This window comes from Pinus tabuliformis, chromosome 1_2 (genome assembly GCF_031772625.1).
Source record: "Pinus tabuliformis cultivar Carrire ecotype Pingquan chromosome 1_2, CPIR1, whole genome shotgun sequence".
Classification (NCBI taxonomy): domain Eukaryota; kingdom Viridiplantae; phylum Streptophyta; class Pinopsida; order Pinales; family Pinaceae; genus Pinus; species Pinus tabuliformis.
The window spans coordinates 896240809-896266769 of record NC_142298.1 but is presented as its reverse complement, the minus strand read 5'-3'; the positions used below and the strand labels follow the sequence as shown (position 1 = coordinate 896266769).

Sequence of the window (25961 nt, the reverse complement as noted above, 5' to 3'; positions counted from 1 at the left end):
CTATTATACAAATTTATAGTATAATATGGTAAATTTCAGACTTCTATTTATCAGTTTCAACAGTATTATATTATATATGTTTAGAGCATTAGGAAGTATCTTAATTTTAAGGCTAATCTTAATCATGTGATACCATCTTCTTGATGTTGGATCTGATATGGCCTTAGGGGCATTTTGGTCTCATTCATGATGTTATGAGTTGCACTGCTCTTGTTAGTTGCCTTGATTCTTTGGTGTCATTGAGATCACATCATGATGCTTTTGGTATAGTTAGCTTGCATTGCATTACATTTTAGGATTCACTAGTTTCCACTACATTAAAAAAAAAAATCAATTTTCAGGGTGCTGAATCAATGTGAGTTCATGGTGGGTGTAGAAGCATCTTCATATTTAAAATCAAGGACCTTTACATATATTAAATTATATGGATATGATCGGTTAATATTAACTAAGGTTTTGAAAGTTGATTGGACTTGTGTGGAAGTTTTGAATTATTATAAAATTATAGATCCATGGCTAGATTTCTCAGATCTTTTTTTCTTCAAAATTTTTCTATTTGAGATGCAGTTTGTGTTGATTTTGATTCTCTTTCTTCTTTTGTATTTTGACAACTTGTATGGATGTAGGCACTCTCTCCTAGACGGTCTTATGAGAGCCACATATGTCATGATTGCTGGTAAGGTTGCTGTTGTTTGTGGGTTTGGAGATGTTGGCAAGGGTTGTGGTGCAGCCTTGAAAGTCACTGGAGCTCGAGTCATTGTTACAGAGATTGATCCTATTTGTGCCCTGCAAGCACTTATGGAAGTCCTTCCTGTTCTTGCCCTTGAGGATGTAGTTAGCACTATTGATATCTTTGTGACAACCACTGGCAACATGGACATCATCATTGTAGATCACATGAGGAAAATGAAGAACAATGCCATTGTTTGTAACATCGCTTACTTTGACAACAATATTGATATGCAAGGCCTTGAAACTTTCCCTGGTGTTAAGAAGATTACCATCAAGCCTCAAACTAATAGGTGGGTGTTCCCTAACACCAACAGTGGTGTCATTGTTGCCGTAGAGGGACGTCTGATGAACTTGGGTTCTGCAACTGGCCACCCAAGTTTTGTCATGTCTTGCTCCTTTACAAACCAGGTAAATATTTCAAATGCCCTACAACCATTGCTTGTACATACTAGATTTCTCATGCATACCAATCCATTGATTATATTGTTGCGTATGATCCATTGCTACATAGGTTTATGTTCCATAAATGGCGCATAATCTCTACTTTTTTCTATAGGTCATTTCTTAGTTAGAGCTCTGGAATGATAAGAAATCAGGGAAGTATGAGAAGAAGATCTATGTGTTTCTTAAGAATCTAGATGAGAAGGTGGCCACTCTGCACTTGCCCAAGTTGGGTGCCAAGCTAACAAAGCTTTCTCCTAATCAGGCAGAGTATACCAATGTGCCCGTTGAGGTACCTTACAAGCCTGCTCACTATAGATACTAAAAGCATATGACATTTGGCTTGTTGGATGGGTAGCAAATATCCTCGTTGTTTGAAAATAAAAGAAACGGTAGCATTTATTTTTGGCAGCTCCATTTTTTTAAGGGAACTTACAAGCCCCTCCTGACTACATACTGAAGAGATGACATTTTGGGTGAGACATGCTCGGTGAGTATCAACTCCAATGCTCCTTGACATTTAAAGATATAGCCGCTCTTTGTCGATATCTCCATTGTCTCGGTAGAATTATAATAAAATTTTGTTATCGCTTGTATACCTGGTTGCTGAATTTCTTGTAGCATCACATAAAGCATCTGTTTTTAAGAAAGCATGGGATTGCAACACCCAGAAACCAAAAACCCATCCAAATTTCTCGGGAACTACTTTATGCTAAGTCTTACAGTTATGTTTTTAATAAATAATTTTACATACTCTTGTTGTTTTTTTGCGCAGTTATAATCATACTCCTTGTCTTAAAAGTTACCGTGATATTGAGCTCATATTAGCCATGGATTTTCTTCTCCATGCTTCATATCATACTGTTGATTTCTCTATCATGTACCTTATGGTCAGAATTTTGTGTATTAAATCAAAGGCTATAAATGTAGTTTTCAGGATTGCCATAACTCTTCATGTAATTCTTTAAAGTGTGCTTGCTCAATTGTAGAGCACTTGCCTTACAAGCAAGAGGTTGGTGGTTCAATTCCACTGTGCGCTAACATGAATTAATCAACGATTTTGTAGTTAATTTTTAATTAAATGTTTTTTTATCGATTTATTTCAATTGTGAGATATTTCTGGATTCATTGTTTTATATTGTCTCTAGAGAGACAAAAGTGATCTTTAAATAAAACATTTGTTGTCTCTTGAGAGACAATAGGTAGTATTAAAGACATATTGTCTCTAATCCGAGTGTTGTCTCTAGAGAGACAAAAATGAAATTGTCTCAAGAGAGACAATAATGCTTGTTTTATATATTGTCTTTATAGAGACAATTTTTTAAGACAATTTTTGAGACACCCGCTTAAAGGCAATATTTAAGACAATACACAAGTTTTTTTTTTATCCCAAGTTAAGACAATATACCAAACAAATGTCTCAATTATTATCTTAAAACCCCCCATTATGTAGTAGTGACAAAAGCTTATAGGACCTACTGTTTTTTTACTGTTTCACTGTTTGGTGTGAGTGGCTTCTATAATTTTTCCTATTGTTTTACTGTTAGGTGTCTTAGTAGCTTCTAGAACAGACATAGAAAATCAGTATTTAGTCACAGTTTTGGTTCATGTCAGTACGATAACATGTTCACATAAACAATAGCAACTACATGGATAATGGATAACCTCTACATGGCACTACTGTTATTTACAAAATATCCATATTTGAAATACACACTAACTCATTATCATCCACCCTTGCTTTCAACAATGTCCATTCACATGTCGCTATTCTTCCACAGGTTATTCCTTGGGACATTTACTTTGTAACATATGGTGCAAATGCTAGTTATACCTCTTTTCACAAATTATGATGATTATAATTATCACTCTTTTACCAAACTTATACTTTATATGTAATAATGTAAATAAATATAATTTATGATGATTCTATTTTGTATACTCATTCATATGTAAATCTCTTTCATTACTAGCACCATGATTGTATTGGTTATATGCGAATCTCATTCATATTAACACCATACTAATATCAATTGATATAAAATCCTAAAAATTAGGATCTCTTTAAGTCTTCGTCATATTAATTTCCTTTTGCAATTTCTCTCTGCTCAAGTCATTCTAAAGTGATAAAGGCAATGAACAAAATGACATATTGAGTGATATGTATGGTGATTTCCTTCACAAACATGGTACTGCTATCATAAATCAAGATTTGGGAGTCAGAGGATTAAGGGTTGAGACCCATAAAATTGTGCCTAATGGTGCAATTTTTTAACCGATTTAAGGTTTAGCTATTTATTTATTTAATTTATTTTTTATCTCTTTGCTCCTTTCTTAAGCACTTCCAAACTCAATTGTAGAGGGCTATCGATCTAAATATTTCTCAAGTCACAAGCTTCCTTGTAAAAACCTCCTAATAAATTGTGAAACTCTCATAACTTTTACATCCTCGCTCAAAATTGTGCCAAAGAAATGTAGCATTGGCATCTCTCTCAAATAACATAAATTCTAGCCTGAAATGATATAATATAATAATAAGAATACCATTCTTTTTTCATTATAAAATGACATAGTATGAGTATGTTCTAATAACTCATGAATAATTCCATTCTTCATCAAGCGGTTCTCATTGTTAATCGTTGTTAAGCAAACCTTCACACTAGATATTAAATCGTGAATTCCCTAGTTGGATGGAGCTCTAAATAGTGACCGGCTCAACCGCTAGACATTTAAATTTTAAACCTCATATGCCCAAGTTTGATGGAACTCTAAATATTGACCAGTTCAACCCTTGGATACACTCTGAAACATAATTGAAGAGTAGAACTGAACTGGGCAAACGCCAACAAAAATCTAGTTAGTTTACTTAGAGGATTAGGCCAGTAAACCCACACACAATGATTTACAGCCAAAAACTAATCTCTAATTGGTACCTAAAAGGGCTTCAACATGCCATCCACAAGTTGTTCTACCTGCTAGGGTAGAATCATGCATTGTTGACAATAACAACAAAATGAAAATGTCCCTCACACTAGATGTAAGTGAGTCTGATGACACTTTCTCAGTCAAGATTACTTTAGCCTACCATATAATAAAATAATAGATGTACAAATGAAGATTACCATATGCATTCAGTGTATAATCTTTATGGTATAAAGGTAGATTGACACTCTAATTCATATGAATTGTAAATGCAACAACTGCAAATGATCTATAGCATAGATGAACGAACTTGTGTTTTGCATTCCCATCCAACCTGCTATACATAGAATCTAGATTACTTAGTTTGTGACCAATCTGTTACGCTACAGTCACATGTTTCTGCCACTCTACATATTGCTTTTACAGTTTTTCATGGCTTCGTCAACCCTTTACATATAGCATGCAGTATATAAATGAGTATGAGAAATCTAGCAATTAAATGAACATTTATGTAGCCTCTATTGGTTCAAATCTAGTCATACCTGCGACCTTCTTCCCTTATAGTTGTCTGGCATACAACCATGGTTCAATGTCACATCATGACAAGGATTGTCTCACCATGAAAATAAACCATGTTTATTTTAGTTTTCTAATATTTATATCAGGGTTTACCAATGTTGGGTTTATAATATTAGTCCCTTGGATTTAACATTATTTCCTTAGGTTCATAATCCCTTGGGGTTTTAGTATTAATCATTTGGGTTTATTATTAACTTGGGTTTATAATATCAATCATGGTCATCTTTATTAATCTCTTGTATTTGTAATATCAATCCCTTACACTTCTTGATCCCTTAGGTTTTTAATATTTATCCATTGGGTTCAATAATTCCTTGGGTTTATAATATTAAACCATTGGATTTATTATTTCCTGGTTTATAATATTAGTCCCTTTTGTTTATCTTAGGTTTTTGATGAAAAGAGATCTTGGGGGTTAACCAAAATCCCTTTCCTTAGGTTTATATTATCAATCATGGTCAACCATGGTTGAATGTCGCATTGTGACAAGGATTGTCTCACCATCAAAATAAATCATGTTTAATTTAGTGCTTGTAGTGTTTATATTTGGGTTTACCAATGTTGGGTTTACAATATTAGTCCAACGGTTGAATGTCGCATTTTGACAAAGATTGTCTCACCATGAAAATAAATCATGTTTATTTTGGTCTTTGTAATATTTACATTTGGGTTTACGAATGTTGGGTCTATAATATTAGTCCCTTGGGTTTAATATTATTCGGTTGGGTTCATATCCCCTTGGGGTTTTAGTATTACTCCCTTGGGTTTATTATTCATTTGGGTTTTAATATCAATACCTTGGGTCTATTATTCCTTTAGGTTTATAATATCAACCATGGTCAACCATGGTTTAATGTCAGATTGTGAAAAGGATTGTCTCACCATGGAAATAAATCATGTTTATTTTAGTCTTTGTAATATTTATATTTTGGTTTACCAATATTGGGTTTATAATATTAGTCCCTTGGGTTTAATATTATTCCCTTCAGTCCATAATCCCTCGGGTTTTAGTATTAATCCCTTGGTTTATTATTCCCTTAGGTTTATACTATAAATCATGGTAAACCATTGTCAATCATAGCCAAACATGGTCAACCATGGTTGAATGTCGCATTGCGACAAGAATTGTCTCACCATCAAAATAAACCATGTTTATTTTAGTGTTTGTAGTATTTATATTTGGGTTTACCAATGTTGGGTTTATAATATTATTCCCATGGTTGAATGTCTCGTTTTGACAAAGATTGTCCCACCATGAAAATAAACCATGCTTATTTTAGTGTTTGTAATATTTATCTTTAGGTTTACGAATGTTCAGTTTATATTATTCCCCTGGGCTTATTGGGCTTAATATTATTTCCTTGGGTTCATAATCCCTTGGGGTTTTAACTTTAATCCCTTGGGTTTATTATTCATTCTGGTTTATAATATCAATCCTTTGGGTTTTTATTCCCTTAGGTTTATAATATCAATCATAGCAAAACATGGTCAACCATGTTTGAATGTTGCATTTTAACAAGGATTGTCTAACCATCAAAATAAATAGTTTATTTTATTGTTTGTAGTATTTATATTTGGGTTTACCAATGCTGCATTTATAATATTAGTCCCATGGGTTTAATATTATTCCCTTCGATTCATAATCCCTTCGTTTTATTATTGCTTTGCATTTAGAATATCAGTCATGGTCAACCATGTTTGGATGTCGCATTGTGACAACTATTGTCTCACCATCAAAATAAACCATGTTTATTTTAGTGTTTGTAGTATTTATATTTGGGTTTAACAATGTGTTGAGAGCCCCGAAATCGGGTCGACAACAAAGGGGATACCCACCCGGTCCGGAACCTGGTTGGCAGCTCCTTGCCCGTTTGGAGTAGCGGGTCCGACTAGGGGTATTGGGACCAGTTTCCCAATGTGAGGGGTGTTTGTGTGTGTAGAGTTTGATGGTATTGATCTAAGGGTGTTTTTAAGCTAATTTAATTCTAACTTCTAAACTAACTCTATGCTATTGTAATCTAATGGAAAAATAATACATCTAGTCTACGCTAACCCGGGGTATTTTTTTTTTATTATGCGATCTAAAAAGATTTCGAACAATAGCTGGTAATAAAGATCATTCAGCTATTATAAGAATATAAATCAATGAAGATAAACCATTCTGCATAAGAAGTTAGGCAAAACAGTTGTGAACAGCATATCGCATAATTAGTTATTCATATGTCAAGCATAAACAAATGACTCCACCGTACAGAAGTGCCAAATGGTAATACACACATTCATACATTAACATATAAAGAACTCAGCTGCATATCACTCTAAGAATATAAGCAGAAATTAGCCAAGAGATAAAAGTACCATTTATGACTGATTTCACTAATAAACTTCAAGCAATAACGATTTATTTCTACTTGTTCTAATATCTGCTAAGAGTACAGAAGTGCAACATCAGTAACAGACATTAAAATGCAAACATAAATAAATCTCGATCCATCCATTCATCAAAAACCTCCTCCGAGGGTGCAGAAGTGCATGTTCTGAGGATAAGTTTTTTGACAGATTTCCGGACCCTTCTCCAAATGCCATGAGAAGGGTTAAATACTACTAACTAATTAATCTTAATTACTCAAATTTAGGGAACGGCTTCAAATGACCGCCCTTTTACTAAAAGCAAATTTCTTTCTAAAAATCAAATCTAATTTCTAACCGTTTCTGTATCTGTTCTTTAGTGCTGTAAGCAATGTGCTGTTCGCCCTGAAAGAGTCGGCTGGTCGTGATAAGCCGGCTCGTGATGAGACCTCTTATTCCTTGAGATATAGTGTTTTGCTTGGATTATTTCTCTGAATGCTGCAATTCCCTTTTAGCAGGGAGGAAGTCAATGTTTTTCCTTAAGAAAGCTCTGGACGACAATAATAGAGTTTTTGAAAACAACAGTTTTGCAGAGAATACCCATTTTATTATTGATGATACCTTTCATTGTGCTGATACAAAACAATTCTTTACCAAAGGTTGCTTTCGTCAAAGTTTTTTGAGGTTGAAACTAATATCGTAATCAAGGTGAAGTTAACTCTATTTGTTAATAATAAAATTCAGATTTTTCAAAAAATTTTGCTATTTGTACAAGCGAAATCAAAATCTGATAGAGAATTGGCGTGCTCTTTTCATGAATCCTTTTTAAATGATCATTTACAACCGGTTTATTCATAAAAAGAGAAAAACAAAATTAAAATAAAACTAAAAATAAATCTATCCTACAAAAATTAGAAGAATTCTCTTCTAAGGGAAATACATTTTGAGAATTTGTCCATTCACAGGCATAGAATCTTTTCTGCCTGTTAAGTCCTGCAACACAAAAGTTGACAGGCCTATGACTTCTACAATCTGAAAAGGGCCAAGCCACAGCTTCTGGAATTTCGTATGTTTTCCCTTTTCTTCATGTGCCTTATCCCATTTTAAAACTAAATCTCCCATCTAAAAGTTTTTTCTGGTCATGATGTTTGAGTTGAAAGAGGATTTTATTAGCGCCTGGTGGTGAGCATGGGTTTTCTTAGCCTGTTCTCGTCGTTCTTCCAGTTTGATTATTTCCATTTGTCTTAATTGTAAGGAGGAAGTAGGTACTTCATCAATGTATTGTACTAAGGACAAAGAGGGAATGACTAAGTGAGTAGGAAGAACTGCTTCTCTCCCGTAAACTAGATTAAAGGGAGAAGTGCCGATAGAAGCTTTCTTTGTAATTCTATCTGCCCATAAGGCGTTTACCAGTGCTTTGTGCCAATTCTTTTGGTTTTGGTCGACTGTCTTTTTAATAATCCTGATTAGGTTCTTGTTTGTCGATTCAGCCAACCCATTACCTTGCGGATAGTAGTTGGCAGAATACTTCAGTTTGAACCCTCTTTTGAGCGCAAACTCAGTCATGTTATTTCCAGAAAAATATGATGCATTATCAAAAATTAAGGTCATTAGCAATCCAAACCTAGTGATGATAAACTGATCTATGAATTCAATAATGTTTTCAGACTTAGCTGTCTTGAGAGGAACTGCCTCTACCCATTTGGTAAAATAGTCAGTTGCTGTGAGGATATACCTATGCTGTTTAGAAGAGTGAGGAACGATCTCACCTATTATGTCCAAACCCCATTGACTGAACGGCTGCTCGATGTTGACCGGCTGCAGTGGCATGGATGACTTCTTTTGTTTCCCTGCAGCAGTCTGGCAGACTTGGCATTTCCTTACGTGATTGTATGAGTCTTTGAACAGCGTGGGCCAGTAATATCCTGCACGTAAGATTTTATGTGCGGTGGCTTCTCCAGCATAGTGTCCACCCGCTGGTCCATCGTGGAGTTCCTGCAAAACCTTTCTGGCTTCAGTTTTCTCAAGACATCTAAGAAGCACAGAATCATAATTTCTTTTAAACAGGACATCATTTATGAGCTGGTATTGTTTAGCTTTCAATCTCAGGGCTCTCTTCTTGGTGTGATCTAGGTGAAATGGAGCATACCCGTTATTAAGAAAATAAATGGTGTCAGCATATAATGATTCTACATCGTTTAGGCTTACCTCATACGTGTGTACCTCTTCAGACGAGTCCTCAGGAATTTGCGATGCTGCAGCTAACATCTTGCAGAAGCCTTGACCTCTTACGATGTGTGTCGGCTTGATCTCAAGGTCGTATTCTTGTAAGGCGGTGATCCAATTCGCTCTTTTCTCGCCCACATCCTTCTGTATCAGGAGGTTTCTTACCGCTGGAAACGGTACTATGACTTTGGTATGGGCCTTTAGCAAGAAGGGTCTGAAATATTTGATTGCTTTAAAAACGACATATGCCTATTTCTCTACGTCAGAATAATTGAGTTCAACACCTTGTAAGTTCGAGCTAAAGAATGCAATTGGAGCTTCTACCTTTTCTTGATTGGCTTGAGTTAAAATTGCAGCATAGGATTTCTCTGAGGCAAACGTGTATAAGACAAAAGGTTCTGAAAAATTTGGGGTTGCCAAAGATGGAGCGTTGATGATGGCTTGTTTAATCAAGTTGAACGCCTCATGCTTGTCTAGGCCCCATTTAAAGTTTGAATTCTTTTTTATCATTTTCTGTAAAGGAGAAATAATACGTGAAAAATCCGGGACAAACCTTTTTACAAAATTGATCTGTCCCAGGAAAGATTGCATGGTCTTTTTGTTATGGGGCATGGATATCTTGGAAATTTCTTTGATTCTATCGGGTTCAATGTGAATACCAGACTTTGACACTATGAATCCTAGCAATTTCCCTTCACTTAATGCGAAAAAAGGTTTTTCCGGGTTAAGCAAGATCCCATACCTTAAACATCTTTGAAAGATTTGTTTCAAATCTTTGAGATGGTCGTTTTGGTTCTTGGAGTACACCGTTATATCGTCCAGGTAAATTACTACTGACTTGTTGACTAAACCTTTAAATGCAATGTCCATGGCTCTCAGAAAGGTAGCGCCGGCATTGATCGGACCGAATGGCATCTTTCGATGCGCGTAGGTACCCCATTTAGTTCGGAAGGTGGTTTTCAACTGATCATCGGGGTGTACCAGCACTTGATTATATCCTGAAAATCCATCTAGAAAAGACATTAACTCTGAGCCTGCTACTGCCTGTAATATCTGCTCCATAGGTGGGAGGGGAAAATTGTCTTTCTGGCAGGCTTTGTTGAGATTCCAGAAGTCGATACAGATTCTAATATCTTCGTTTTTCTTCCTAACAGGTACCATATTGGATACCCATTTGGAATGTCTGACCGGGAAGATTATTCTGGCTCTCAACAACTTATTCAGCTCAGTCTTTATCTGATTTTCCAAGTTGGGGTGGATTTTTCTGAGCTTCTGCTGGACAGGTTTCTCGTTGTCAATCATAGGGATAGTGTGCTGAATGATAGAAGTGTTGTAAGTCTTCAGCTCATCATAATTCCAGGCAAAAACGTTTTTGTACTGTCTTAGAAGGCGGATATATGCTGAGTTTTCTTCAGGGGCTAGGCTCTGGCCTATATTAACGTTTTGCGGCTTCTCGTCGGTTCCTAGGTTGACTAATTCGTAGTTTAGAGTTGAACTGTAAAGCTTGGCATTAGCCGACCTTTTGAACCAACTTTTCAAATCATATAAGTCTTCTAATTTGGCCACAGATTTGGGTATAGCATTATCAGTGCTACTTTGTTGTATTTGGTGATCATGACAGTCTTCGTCAATTATTTGGTTTGAGTAGGATCCTTCGGAGGTGAGGAAACTTACGATGTCTGGATCGTCGTTGAACACTCTCCAGTTGGTGATGTTTTCAGGGATGGACGGCTTAAAAATTAATTCTATCGAGAATCTATCTGGGCTAAAATCTTCAGAGGGAATCAGTCTAGAGGCTACGTTAGCTAACAGGTCTGCGCTCGCGTTTTGAATTCTTGGAATTGACGAGATGTTGAATGCTATGAAATGTGCAGTGAGATCTTGAACTAATGATTGATAGTGCTTTAAATGACTAGACAGGCAATGCATGGTGTTATGTACCTGTTTTACGACGATCTCAGAGTCTCCAAAGACCTGAAGATACTTAACGTTCAATCCGATTGCTTTGTATAGGCCTTGAACCAAGGCTTCGTACTCTGCTGTGTTGTTCGTGCAATCGAACTCAAGTCTGCATGTGAGCATAATTTTGTTCCCGTCCGGGCTAATCAGAACGCATCCTGCTCCTACTCCCTCATTGGATTTAGAGCCATCAAAATACAATTTCCAAAATAAAGACGTATTTACAGAATTATCTAAAAAACTAAAACATTTTGAGTCATCAGTTTGGGAAAAGTTTTCTACTTGGGACAAAACTGAATTCTCTAAGTAAGGAGATATGTGAGCATTGAAGTTTCCAAGGAAAGAATCTACCGAGTAGTTGCCTATGATGCTGCTGTTGTATGCTATTGCTTCATTCTCTCCTTCCAAATCCGTCACTATGTATTTTTGGTGCAACTCTCGCTCAACCTTTATTTGATTTGGTTTACCATTATATGGTAACCACATGTGCGACCAGTCGGTTGAGAAATATCCGTGGAGCTTCTCTGACCAATCCCTGCTAAGAATCAAACCATAGAACTTAGGGGTATCAACTACTAGAATGTCGATAACCTGACACACTTTTGGGTTAGACGACAATCTTATGGTCACCTGATTAAGTTCACCTATCACTTCGACTTGGGATCGATCAAGTTTAACTATACGTACTGCGGATTTTTGAGGTTGCACATTCAATTTGGCACATATTGATCTGGGTAAAATATTCGTTGAAGCACGAGAGTCGATCAAGCAATTGTGCACGTTTTTATTGAAGATTTCATATGTGAGAAGAAAAGGAGGAGTATGAGATCTTGATCTTCCTCCAATCAAGGCGATGTCATTTGGATCAATCTTATTGATCGTGTTGGTTGGAGGCCTTCCCAGATTGTGGGAAGCTACAGCTGTAGGTAGAGGTGTAGTAGGCACGGCATGTAGTTCTTTCATCATTATTTTCTGTTGATGCTTCAATTTGCTCAACTCGTACAAAGTGATATTAGCCCTGGTCTTTTTCATGTCATCGATGATGTTATACTCCATTTCATCCGACACTATCAGTGTTCTTGATGGAGGCGATTGGTCCAATTGGACTGGGCTAAATTGGGTCGCTTTAGCAGTTGTTTTCTTTGTTGCGACCTTATCTCTTGTTGTAGGGCTTGCGCCCTTTGGTTTTGGGATAGTTTGGGGAGGATCAAGCTAGTTTTTGCTTCATGTACTAACCGGAAATGCTTCTTGATCCTCTTCTTGTGGGAGGATGAAATCCCACATTCCTTGCAGTTCCACCACTTCTTCATCGTCGGTCTGCGTCTCGACGGTATTCTCTTCTTCTTCTTCTTCAGATTCAACGTTTGAGACAACGTTGGGTGGCTTCGTCTCCATGGGAGGGCTTCTTTTAAAAGTCCTGAAAGGCTTTCTTGAAGACGTTTCTGCTACTTGTTTTCTAATGTCAATCATCTCATTTGACATGGCCTTTAATACCTTCTGTAATCCTTCCATATCGAAAGGATCTTTCGTTTGCTTCTTCTTGGTGTCTTCTTTGAAAGAGATCTTCTTAGATTTACGTTCTTCAATTGCGGATCTCTTTTCAAGGGCTACTACGCATTTTTCTACTGCTAACGCCTCAGTTAAGTTTTCAACTAAGGTTGTCTTGCTTGCCCTATCCACGAAGATGGCCAAGTTAGATGGTAGGGCCGTGATATACCATTCACATCTTACTTCCTCGCTGGGTTGTGAAGCAGCGGGGACTTTTTTGAGGATCTTATTGAATCGTAAGTTAAAGTCTTTAATGGGTTCTCTAGCCTCAGCTTTCAGATTAGATAGGTCTTTGATCAATGTTGCCGTGGACCGGTCGTCACCAAACTTGGTGAGGAACTGACTTTGAAAAATGTCCCAGCTTGTGATGGATCCGGAAGGTAACGAAAAGTACCACGACCTGGCTGTTCCTTGCATTGTATAAGGGAAAAGCCGGACAACAGTGTCTTCGTTAGTAACTCCGTTAAGATTAACAGAAAGCATGAAATTATTGATATGTTCTTCGGCTAACATGCCTGCTTCTGGATTGAACTTAGGCAGCCATTTCTCAGGATGGGCCGGTATAGGGCTCAGGGGTGGAGGCATTAAGACCGCCCCCAGATTGCTCCATGGAGACTGGGCCATCGTTGAGCTGCGAGTTGATACAAGTGCAGAAGATGATCTCTGATGCTGAGAAGATGGAGATCTTATGATCTTCGATGATTGTGGAGGAAGGGTTGTGGAAGATGGATGAGTGATTTGAGGTGAGGATGTGGGTGGTTGACTTCGTGGTGAGGGAGTTGAAATGGACGAAGTAGATGAGAGAGTCTCTCTGTCAGACTCTGGAAGTGCTTTCCTTGCTCTTTTCCTAGTGGGGAGAGGAATTTCAGTTGGCTGGACGCCAAACTTTTCACTCTTCAATCTGGTCAGGGGATGAGCAGGATTGTACTGCGAAGTCGCGCTGCCTTTAGATTTATCAGACTTCTGAGTAAAAATAGAGAATCCCTGGAGTTTATGAATCAAATTTCGAATCTCAGGGGAATCAATGATAAGATGGTCTGATGTATTAGGGTGTATGGCAGCGGTGGATACTCGAGTGACTTCTGGTTCCGGGTTTAACCGTACCGGGGAAGTCGGGGGAGTTGGTGAGGGTGATTTTCTCTTAGAATGGTTTTTAGATTTTGCTTTATGTGCCATTCATAGCTCTTGCCCTCCTTCTAGCGCCAGAAATGTTGAGGGCCCCGAAATCGGGTCGACAATAAGGGGGATACCCACCCGGTCCGGAACCTGGTTGGCGGCTCCTTGCCCGTTTGGAGTAGCGGGTCCGACTAGGGGTATTGGGACCAGTTTCCCAATGTGAGGGGTGTTCGTGTGTGTAGAGTTTGATGGTATTGATCTAAGGGTGTTTTTAAGCTAATTTAATTCTAACTTCTAAACTAACTCTATGCTATTGTAATCTAATGGAAAAATAATACATCTAGTCTACGCTAACCCAGGGTATTTTTTTTTTATTATGCGATCTAAAAAGATTTCGAACAATAGCTGGTAATAAAGATCATTCAGCTATTATAAGAATATAAATCAGTGAAGATAAACCATTCTGCAATAAGAAGTTAGGCAAAACAGTTGTGAACAGCATATCGCATAATTAGTTATTCATATGTCAAGCATAAACAAATGACTCCACCGTACAGAAGTGCCAAATGGTAATACACACATTCATACATTAACATATAAAGAACTCAGCTACATATCACTCTAAGAATATAAGCAGAAATTAGCCAAGAGATAAAAGTACCATTTATGACTGTTTTCACTGATAAACTTCAAGCAATAACGATTTATTTCTACTTGTTCTAATATCTGCTAAGAGTACAGAAGTGCAACATCAGTAACAGACATTAAAATGCAAACATAAATAAATCTCGATCCATCCATTCATCAAAAACCTCCTCCAAGGGTGCAGAAGTGCATGTTCTGAGGATAAGTTTTTTGACAGATTTCCGGACCCTTCTCCAAATGCCATGAGAAGGGTTAAATACTACTAACTAATTAATCTTAATTACTCAAATTTAGGGAACGGCTTCAAATGACCGCCCTTTTACTAAAAGCAAATTTCTTTCTAAAAATCAAATCTAATTTCTAACCGTTTCTGTATTTGTTCTTTAGTGCTGTAAGCAATGCGCTGTTCGCCCTGAAAGAGTCGGCTGGTTGTCCTTTCCTTTTGTTCGAGCTTGATAATTAGAAATGACAAGAGCTGGCACCTCTTTCTGACAGACTAGAAGATATTTTCGAAAACCTTTCTCTGGCTGGGTGTATTCGCTATGCGCACACTTAGTACAACCCAGCTTCTCTTCGAACTGATTTTGTTATTGCTATTTCGGTTTCCAGTCGTGCAAATGACTCAATGAGTTAGGAGTCGTGCTGTATGGACAATCCCCTGTTTCGAGAATTGTTTCCGTTCTTTGTTCCAGGCTTTCCTGGAGCGTCTTCCTTCTCTTGCGCTTCTTTCTCTGCTTTACCAAGTCTGAGCTTCAAGATCTTTTGTAAACACGCTGCTTTTGTGTGTCCTTGACTCTGAGTCTTGGATAGTCTATTTTCATCAGTGCCTGTTGGGTGATACTCTGGAATCCGCGGTTCTGCTACATGCGGCATCCATTTGCGGAGGCATCTTCTCTCTGTTGTTTTATTGGCGCTCTTCCCTTTTCCTTAGATGTTTCCTGCATATAGATTTATATCAGTTGCATGTCTTGCAGTTTACGCAAAGAAGAAGGGAAATGATGAAAAGATTGACATGAAAGCATTAAATTCTAATGAATGCGTATTTCTGACATTCATCATGACTTGACTCTTCGATAAATGAAATGCAATCATCCCTGGATACTCAAGCATGCGGTTATTAATTTCCCATAAGGCGCACGTTCAATTTTGGGTCTACCGTGTATGTCGGAGAATTCTTGCGATGAGTCTTTTCTGCGATTGGTATCGTAGTATCGAGGGCTGCGACGTCATTAAGTGCTATCGCAGATCGCAGATATCGCAGATCGCAGAAAACTAATATCGCAGATCGCAGAAAACTAATATCGCAGATCGCGGATATCGCATATTTCATTCAATTGCTTATGTTGCTTCATGCGACGCTTGCGATGTGCGATGTCGCATATCGGCGGTCGGTGGTTTCTTAAGGTTTTCTCCTTAAGAGCGTTTTGAATGCATGCGACGCGATGAACTTCGCGTCGCTTCTTCGCAGCTTTGCTTTTCGCGTTTTAGGAAGCGCTTCACTCTCTCTTCGCGATGCGATCAAGCTTTAGGGAGAAAAATACAAAAACTTTAACAAAAATATTTTTGGATTTTATGTTCAGGGTCCCCCCTTTGCTTGGTGTTATTGCTAATATCAAACAAAAAGGGGGGGGTTGTTGGTGACCACAACACAATGTTGGATTTATAATATTGGTCCCATGGTTTTAATATTATTTCCTTGGGTTCATAAACCCTTGGAGTTTTAATATTGATCCCTTAGTTTTATTATTCCATTAGGTTTATAATATCAATCCCTTGGGTTTATTATTCCATTAGGTTTATAATATCAATCATGGTCAACCATTGTCAATGATAGACAACCGTGGTCAACCATGGTTGAATGTCACATCATGACAAGGATTGTCTCACCATGAAAATAAACCATGTTTATTTTAGTATTTCTAATATTTATATTAGGGTTTACCAATGTTGGGTTTATAATATTAGTCCCTTGGGTTTAATATTATTTCCTTAGGTTCATAATCTCTTGGGGTTTTAGTATCAATCCTTTGGGTTTATTATTAACTTGGGTTTATAATATCAATCATGGTCATCTTTATTAATCTCTTGTATTTGTAATATCAATCCCTTGCACTTCTTGATCCCTTAGGTTTTTAATATTTACCCATTGGCTTCAATAATTTCTTGGGTTTATAATATTAAACCATTGGATTTATTAGTTCCTTGGGTTTATAATATTAGTACCTTTTGTTTATCTTAGGTTTTTGATGAAAAGAAATCTTGGGGGTCAACCAAAATCCCTTTCCTTAAAAAAACATCAATCTTGAGGCCTGTGGGTTATGGCCCACTAAGCCTATCGGAAGCATTTCTTCAGGCCTTGAGCCTTTCAACCGTGGAAATATATAAAATCGGAGCCATATAACTTTATCTTGTCTTTTATACTATCGGAAGCATTACATACAGGCCTTTAAGCCTTAAACCCCCTTAACCATTCATCTATCAGAATACAATAAATACATGGGAAAACCATGAAATCCCGCTCTGAACCCTTAGTTCAGACTTCAAAATTCATACACCCACATCTATAAAGACAATCGGGTCTACTCTTCCGACCTTTCCATAGCTCCGATTGCCGACACCCGGATTCTGATTCCTCTGATCATCGATTTATTGCTATCGGCGTATCGGTGTTCCGCCACATCGCGCTATCCCAACATTCATAAACTGTTAGTCCTTGACCTCCTCGATATGCAATCACTGATTGCATCTGGACCATCGATCTGAACTCTCAATCTGACAATCCACGATGCATTGCATTATCGCAATCGGTCTTTTCAATGGTTAGACCCCATTCACTCCAAAGTGCAGATCCAACAAATCTTCCGGACTTGATAAGGGTATAGGGAAACTTTTATAAGTTTTCAACTCTACTTTACGGGTCCACTAAGTGTTTTAGCATGATTTCTCAGTGTAAATGAGAATCCATCGAAGGCAACGAATTCCAGTTTACACTGAGAAATCGTGTGAAAAAACTTAGTGGATTCATAAAGTGGACTTGAAAACTTATAAAAGTTGCCCTATACCCTTATCAGGTTCGGAGGTTTGGTCGGATTGGCGCTTTGGAGTGAATGGGGACCAACCATTGTAAATGCCAATTGCGATAATGCGATGCATCATGGACCATGGGATTGAGAGTCCAGATCGATGGCCCAGATCTTATCGTTAATCACATATCAGCAAGTCAAATGGAATCGCAATAGCAAAGTGCTGATAGTGTTATTCCATTTCTTGTGGAATAACCCCACCGATAGTGTATTTTGATTGGGGTAAAGAGTATTGGGGTATGTGATAACAGTGGACCCGAAGATTTATTAAGCACGACCTATATGAATTGATGTTCGTTATGTTAATCGCATATCGGAGGAGATGGAGTCATGTGTTAAAATGACCATAGGAATGGAAAGTTGCGATAGCGATAAAGGTGATCCTCATTAAGTGTGCCAAGACCGTACCAAAAGTGAAAAAGGTATGGTTTGCATGTATTTTTTTTGTAAATGGGTTATAAGGGAAATAACACCGATAAATGGTTTTCATGTGTTAATTATATATAACAAATGGTTCATAAAGGAAAATGTTATATATACGATGTTAAGAGTCATAAACAAAGGTTATGAAGGGTTTTAAGGCACCGATAGGAAGGTTTAATGAAAGACTTCAATAAAGTCTTATATGAAGGCTCAAAGGTTGATTAAAGTTCTGATAGGAGGTTTTGGCGGGGTGATTGGGTTCTTATATAAAGGAACTGATAAAAGAGGGTCTTAACCATTTGTGGGTGATGTTTTGACTCCTTTGAGAGTTAAACGCCTGGGACTGATGTTTTTATGCATTTTTATGCATACTATGGGTATGTGTGGGGGTATCCCTGCATTAGTTTTATATACCTTGGGTTATACTATTAATCCTTTTGGTCTTTTAGGCTTTTAGTATTAATCCTTTATTGTTATTAGTTCCTTAGGTTTATATTGTCAATCCCTTGCTTTTATTAATATAAGGGTTCATACTCTTAGCATATAATATTATTGATAGAGTTTATAATATTAACAAGTGTTTAATATAGATTCTTTGGGTTTATAATCCATTAGGTCTATGATATAAATTCCTCGGGTTTGACGTTGGGGAAAATATGAGCTATCGTTGATCGATTCAATTGTAACTTTCGAATCGCCAAACACAAATATTTGTTAAGTTTGATTTTCTAGCACAAAATAATCATCAAACACAAAAAATGTGTCAAGTTTGTTCCTTCTAGCACAAAATAGAAGCCCCCAGAGTGTAGTGACTTCTACCCATGAATTTGTTCCTGGTCTGCAAGTCTAATTGAGGTGAATATTTATATTCCCTTGTAGAGCGATGTGAGAACCACATCCACTACCTTGAGAATTCACTTCTCCATCAAAGAAACTACTCGTAGATTTTCTATACAATTGATGAGATCGAAGCCCCTGCAAAGTATTTTACTAGGCATAGGACCATATTTGTTAAAAAGAACACAGATTTTAAGACAAATTCTATCACTATCATAATATTGATTTTCAATAATAATAGTGTTTGGCATTGCCATATACACCAAAAAATGAAGAAAGGGACAGTCTTGTAAGATTTTTATTTATTCCACCAACCTCATATGTAACATTCTATCAGAGAGTGATCCCAAGAAGTAGAAATGGATAAGAGGTGAATGATATTAATCTAGATGGCACTGAAGACTAGGAAAGAATTAAAAAAATGATAAACATATTCACGAGAGGCCCTGCAATGACAACACCTACCAAGCCCTTGGAAACCCATTCTGCAAAGATTATCCCAAGGAATTTGTTCCTCAATGTGAGCCAGCCAACTATCTTAATTCTCAATGGCGTGTTCCATTTCCATAAATACTTGTACCAACAAGAAGAAACAGAAGTTAAAGGACTATAGGCTATGAAATTATAAATTTCCTTAACTGAGATTTTATAAAGGATAAATTTGTCACCCTAATGAAGGGTGTTGAGAATTGTTTGAATTGAAATGCTAGCCATATATAGATATCTGATATAGTCCTCCCAAATTTAGCTTCCCATTTTCCTTCTAAACCCATGTTATGTCCTTATACTACTATTGTAACTCATTGTTATTAGTGCAACCCCATTATTATATTGTTGTGTCCATGCAGTACCAATATTTTTATTATTGTACCCCATAGAAGCCCACTATTGTTATTGTTGTGCCCTTACATTATTATTGTTATGTCGGTTCTGATTATATTATGACCCGTTAGTCTCCTATAAATAGAAAGGAGGTATTGTCGTTTGTATCATCCAAAATTTTTTCATTTTTGTAATGTAAATAAGGTTTCCCCCTCGAAGAAGCTAATTTCTAAGGCGTTGATCTATCTTTTCTATCATTTTGTTATATGGTTTCATAACATTTGGTATCAGAGCTTTGGATTCTATGGTTTCACTTCTCCAAAACAGATGAACGTGGCATTTTCGCTATACCTTTTTTTTCGCGATGTTTCAGAGGCTACAAAAAAAACCCATTTGAGCCAAAATCGTGATGATCCTCAAGTCCGAATTTTAGATCTTCTCTCAATATTTTATTGGAGATATCATCTGATGAATTTAGGGTTTTTGCAAGCTCCAGAATTCCATCTCAAATAGGTCATCATAGAATTTTCACTATAGATTTGTTTCTACAATGTTTCAGACTCTGAAATTAAAACCCATTTGAGAGACATTTGTGGTGAATCTTGACCCCGAATTTCAGGTCTTTTTGATATCGTTTCAGCGATATCGTCCAAGACATTTAGGGTTTTTGCAAGATCCTGAATTACATCTCAAATAGGCAACCTTGGGAAAATCATCATAACTTTTTCTCTAGGCATCAGATTGAAATTTCATAAGAAGTTACAGAAAAAAGATAGATTGTAGTTCTATGTGTATCGTCTTCAAGTTCAAAGGTAAAAATAGTGACATGTGGCACTTTGTACAGGTTCACTCTACTGAAAAAGTATATAAACAGATCATCTTGGGAGATTGGGTATAACACTTTCTCATAGAATCTAATGTCGATAAGAGTTGTGGCATTCGAAGGAGGACGTAGAGGGATACCACAGGTCACAATTATAGAACTTTGAGATCTCAACTTTCAGACATACAAGAGATTGAAGATCGAGATCATAAAAGAAAGAAAAAGAATGACTCTAATCAAGAAAATAGAAGCACCTAGTAATCAAAATTTGATGAATGATTTGAAGAATGCTGAGATAAATAGTTTTATCTATGCCATGGAAGTTGATTTTGATGATATGAAAGAATATTAGAAGAAATGCATGGAAGATTTGAAGAAAGACATGGAAGGTTTGAATGAAGGGGGGACAGATGTGCCACAAGAAAGGCCTCCAAATGGCGAAAAGGTAGTAGAGGAAACTCATGATGAGAAAAAAATTAATGTTGATCATGATTTCATAGAATCTAACGTTGGATTAAAGATCCAACCTATTCCAAAGATATATATGAGGAAGTTTGATGGCAAGGATCCTGTAACATGGATACTATAAATCGAGAAATATTTTGATCTAGATGAGGTGCAACTGTTACAAAAGGTACATAATGTATATTTATATTTAGAAACAAATCAGTTTTTATGGTATGAAAGGAATTTTTCTCATAAACTAGTTGTCACGTGGTCAATTTTCACAGAAGAAATGATAGCACATTATGAGGATACAAATAGAAACACCTTCTTTAGCCAATTGATAAATCTCAAACAAAGGGTTCAATGTTAGAGCACATTGAGGACTTTCAAAAATTGAATATAAGGGTAAATGATATTCCAGAGAAGAAAAGGATTGATGTCTTCATAGGGGCTTTAAAGGATAACATTCAACATCAGGTTCATCTTTGGGAACCTGATTCATTGGGGAAGGCATTTAGTTTGGCAAGAAAAATTGAAAGTGGAATTATGGAAACAAGGAATCCCACCACTCACAACTATAAATATGGAAGTGTTTTTTCTCCTAGCCTTCCACAACCTAAAAGGTTTACACCACAACAATTGGAAGAAAAAAGAAAAAAAGGGCTTTGTTACATTTGTGATAGCAAATACACTAAAGGTCATAAGTGTGTTGAGAAAAAATTATTTTACATAGATTGTGCAGAGGAGGAAGAAAAGGATCAAGAAACATCAAAAGAAGAGGACATACACTAGGAACCAACCCCAGAGAAAGAAGAAATGAATTTGACAATATCTTGTAAAGTATTGGCAAGAATTACCACTCCTGAAACTCTCAAGATAGAAGGACATGTCAAGAAGAAAAGGGTTCGAGAAGTGAAATATCACATCGAGAAATAAGAAATGAATCCAACAATATCTTGTAATGCATTGGCCGAAATTACCACTCCTTAAACTATCAAGATAGAAGGACATATCAAGAAGAAAAAGGTAATAGTGTTGATTGATTTTGGTAGTACCCATAATTTTATTCATTGTAAGATAGCCAAGGAATTTAATTGCTTCCTATACCCAGCACCAAATTGTCAAGTGATGGTTGCAAGTGGAGGTACTATAAATTTCTATGGAAGTGTAATAATATTAAGCTATGCATGTGGGAATGTGTATTAAATAGCCCAATTCTCGCCACTCCAATGGGTGGTGCTGATATTGTACTAGGAGTCTAATGGATGCAATCCTTGGGTACAATAACTTTTAATTTTGAAGAAATTTTCATGAAATTTTCTTTGGAAGGAAAGGAATTTCAATTAAGAGGTATCATAGAGAAACCATGAAAGATAATCAGCTCTAACAGGATGACAAAGCTGCTAAAGAAAGAACAAAGAGGCGTAATTGCACAATTATGTTCGCTATAGGTTCCCACATCGAAATCATCTATTTCTCTAGATCTCCAAAAAGTATTGGACAATCACTCCAAGGTATTTGAGACTCCCAAAGGCCTTCTACCTATTTGTGATCATTATCATGCTATTCATTTGATTCCAAGAAGTGTTCCTCCAAACATCAGGCTTTACATATATCCATATGCCCAAAGGAGTGAAATTGAATGTATGGTTGCCAAAATTCTAGAGGTTGGTATAATTATCCAATCAAATTCGATAATGAAGCAAGGGATGAATGGAAAAATGAAGAAGCATGGTGGGAACTCATTCAATAGTTGCAGAAGCTCCCAGTTCAAACAATATTTCCACAACTTGACAAGGAAGGAAAAATCATATTGGAAACTGAAGTAGTCATAGAACTGAGCAATCAACAACTATGAAATCGATCAATTTTAGAGTATCTCATCAAGTGGAAGAACTTACCCGCTAAAGATTCCACATGGAAGGATGATAATTTTATACAGAAGCATCCAAAACTACTCAAGCGTCGAGGAGAACACTTTTTGAAGGAGAGGGGCATGTTAGGTCGCTACACTACTATTGTAACCCCTTATTGTTATTACTGCAACCCCTTATTATATTGTTTTGTCTATGTAGTACCAATATTGTTATTATTATACCCCATAGAAGCCCACTATTGTTATTGTTTTGCCCTTACATTATTATTGTTATGTCAACTTTGATTATATTATGACCCCTTAGACTCCTATATATAGAAATGAAGCCTTGTCATTTTTATCATCCAAGAATTGTTCATTTGTGTAATGTAAATGAGTTGCCCCCTTGAAGAGGATAATTTCTATGGCGTTGATCAATCTTTTCTATCATTTTGTGAGCTAGTTTCATAACAACCCATATTCACAACATCCAACTAAGATGGGCCTTGTTGATATGTATCAACCACTATGTGAATTTGGTGGATGTGCTTGATACCCATACCAAGCAAATGGTATATGATCTTGATAGGCAAAGTATGGTCACTCTTGATACCATATATTAAATCCAAGCCAACCACGACCTTGGTGCCATACCCAATTTCCCAACTTAAATTGCCAAAATACCATTTCTAATTCTCATGAATCCATGCCAAATGATGGATATATTTTTTGGGGATTAACCACCATTCTTGATCGAAGAGAGCTGATCAATACTTTTTAAGTATTTTTACTAGATAATATTTTGCCAAATTCCATTACCAAAAATAGCATGCCATAGACTCTTAGTCAACAAGGAAAAGCTAAATATTTCTAGATTTTTTAAGCCTCATCCACCCTCTTCCTTATTTTTAGATAACACCTTTAGACACACTAGATGTATTTTCTGAACACCCTTTGCCCAAGACCATAAAAAGTTGAAAATAATGGAATTTATCCTTTTGATTATGAGTTATGGCATTATGTATAAGTGAAGGCAATATACATAAATATTTTGTAAAACAACTTGAGCTAAAATAAGTTTTCCACCACTCGAAAGCCACATGTGTGACAAAGAGGTCAATATATCTTAAAATAATCCAATAATATACAATGTCAATACCTATTTTATAGATATATGTTTGGCATCAAAAAAGAACCCAAGGTATTTAATTTCCCAATCCAAAGGAGAGATGTCAATTTCAAAACATTTAGCAATTTCAAGAGTTTGATTAAAATCACTTAAAGCATATAAGATTAGGGATTTTTTCTTTTTCATAAACAACCTAGATGCATCTCCAAACTTTTGAATGATATAATAGAGATGTCTCCATTGAAGAAGTGAGACTTGGTTGATTACTAGGACATCATTTGCAAAAAGTAAATGCGAGACAAAAGCATTTTTGGTGATATTAAGACCTCAAAAAACTCCCTCCATCTATGCCACCCTAATAAGGTGACTTAATGCATCTATTGACAACAAATATAATAGGAGTGAAAGTTACTAGTCCTTACGAATTCCCCAATACACCCGAAAAAAATTGGCGGAACACAATTGATAAGGACAACATAGAAAACCAAGGAAGCACATGACATGATCCACTGGAAATCCCCAGAAAAAGATCTATTTTGTGAAGGATCAGATGAAGAAAGGTCTAGTCAACATTGTCATAGGCCTTGTTAAGATCTAATTTTAAAATGAAAGCCTCCATGCACTTTGATTTTATAGAGTGTATACATTCTTATGTGATGGTGTTATAGGGAATTTTATCGCATCTGGTTAATAGGCCTACAAATTGGATCAATCAACATATATGAACACCTTGTCATCATATTGTTGACGATGTTGGACCCTTCAACATGTTAAGGGATCTCCCCACTAAAAATTCCCAACTAGACCTCAGATCATTTGGAGTAGGAGTCTGAGCAGTGGGTATTAAAGTTATGCCTTGGTTGTGATAGCGTGCAAAGGTAAGTGTGATATCTTTGTCAAATGTAAGTGTGTGATCTTGCATCGAGTCAAGAGATATGCATGGGGAGGTTCTAACACACGAAGGGGGAAAGGGAAGTGTGTCCCTTAGAAGCTTGTAATAGTACGCAGCCTGAAAGGAACACATGATGAGAGTGACATCACGGGTTGGAAGCAAAATAGTCAAAAATCTATGGTGATGGGTTAAACCAACAACACGATTCCAACAAGATTCATACAATCATATAAAAAGTAGTTGATACATGAATTCGTAAGTTAAATATCATACATTGCTAAAGAAATTAGAATAGTCCAACTACAATAGCAACACATGCATGAAAATGTGTCAGCTTTGTTATATTATATAAAGTGAAAGTTCCATCCATACATACAACCATGACAACCACTAGCCCCAATAGTGGAACATTACAATCAACAACGCATGATCCTCTAAAGAGATGTACTTGCTCTGCACTATCGAGAAGCCAAGGCTCGTCATAATACTCTCCAAGACCTCTCTAAGAAATGCCTAGCAAAATCTTGGCTACCAAAAGCCCATTCTATGAGTTATGAGGTTCTATTTATAACAAAAGGTGGGGTGACCCTTGACATTCCCCTTTGTGGCTCTTGGACTACCCTCATGAATCTTCAACTTAATTACAAAACTCGTTACATTACATATGATTGTTTGCATTCCACTAATGACACTTGGCATTTCACTTTACATCATTTTTACAAAAATACATTTTCCACATATACCCATGTGGGATAAAAATAGGCTTGAGTTAGCCAAACAAGAAAACACTAAGACTAGGATAGCTATGGAAAGACCAACTCATCAACATCCTCTCTGTGATCCTTGGTGATGAACTGTGCAATGTTTGGTAGTGCACAATGGTGTCTGTGTACTCTTTGATAATTTCTTGCCAGAAACGAACTCTCGTCTTCATTACTTTTGGGTATAGTGATTTGGAACCTCTATCTAACTCATCTTGTAACATGTGCAACATAGTCTTGAGGAAGGTAGGACCGATGATATACATCCACGTGTACTTTGTGCTGACATGTAAATCTATGCCAGTGGCCATGAGAATCAACTGATCAAAGTATGCACCGAGCTCTAGTCAGACTTGGTTCTTCTCTTTGGCC

General features: G+C 36.7%; 1 pseudogene; it reads left to right on the top strand.

The window, feature by feature from the left end:
• Positions 1–561: 561 nt before the first annotated feature.
• LOC149208837 (adenosylhomocysteinase pseudogene) lies at positions 562–1498 on the top strand (annotated as a pseudogene).
• Positions 1499–25961: the final 24463 nt, after the last annotated feature.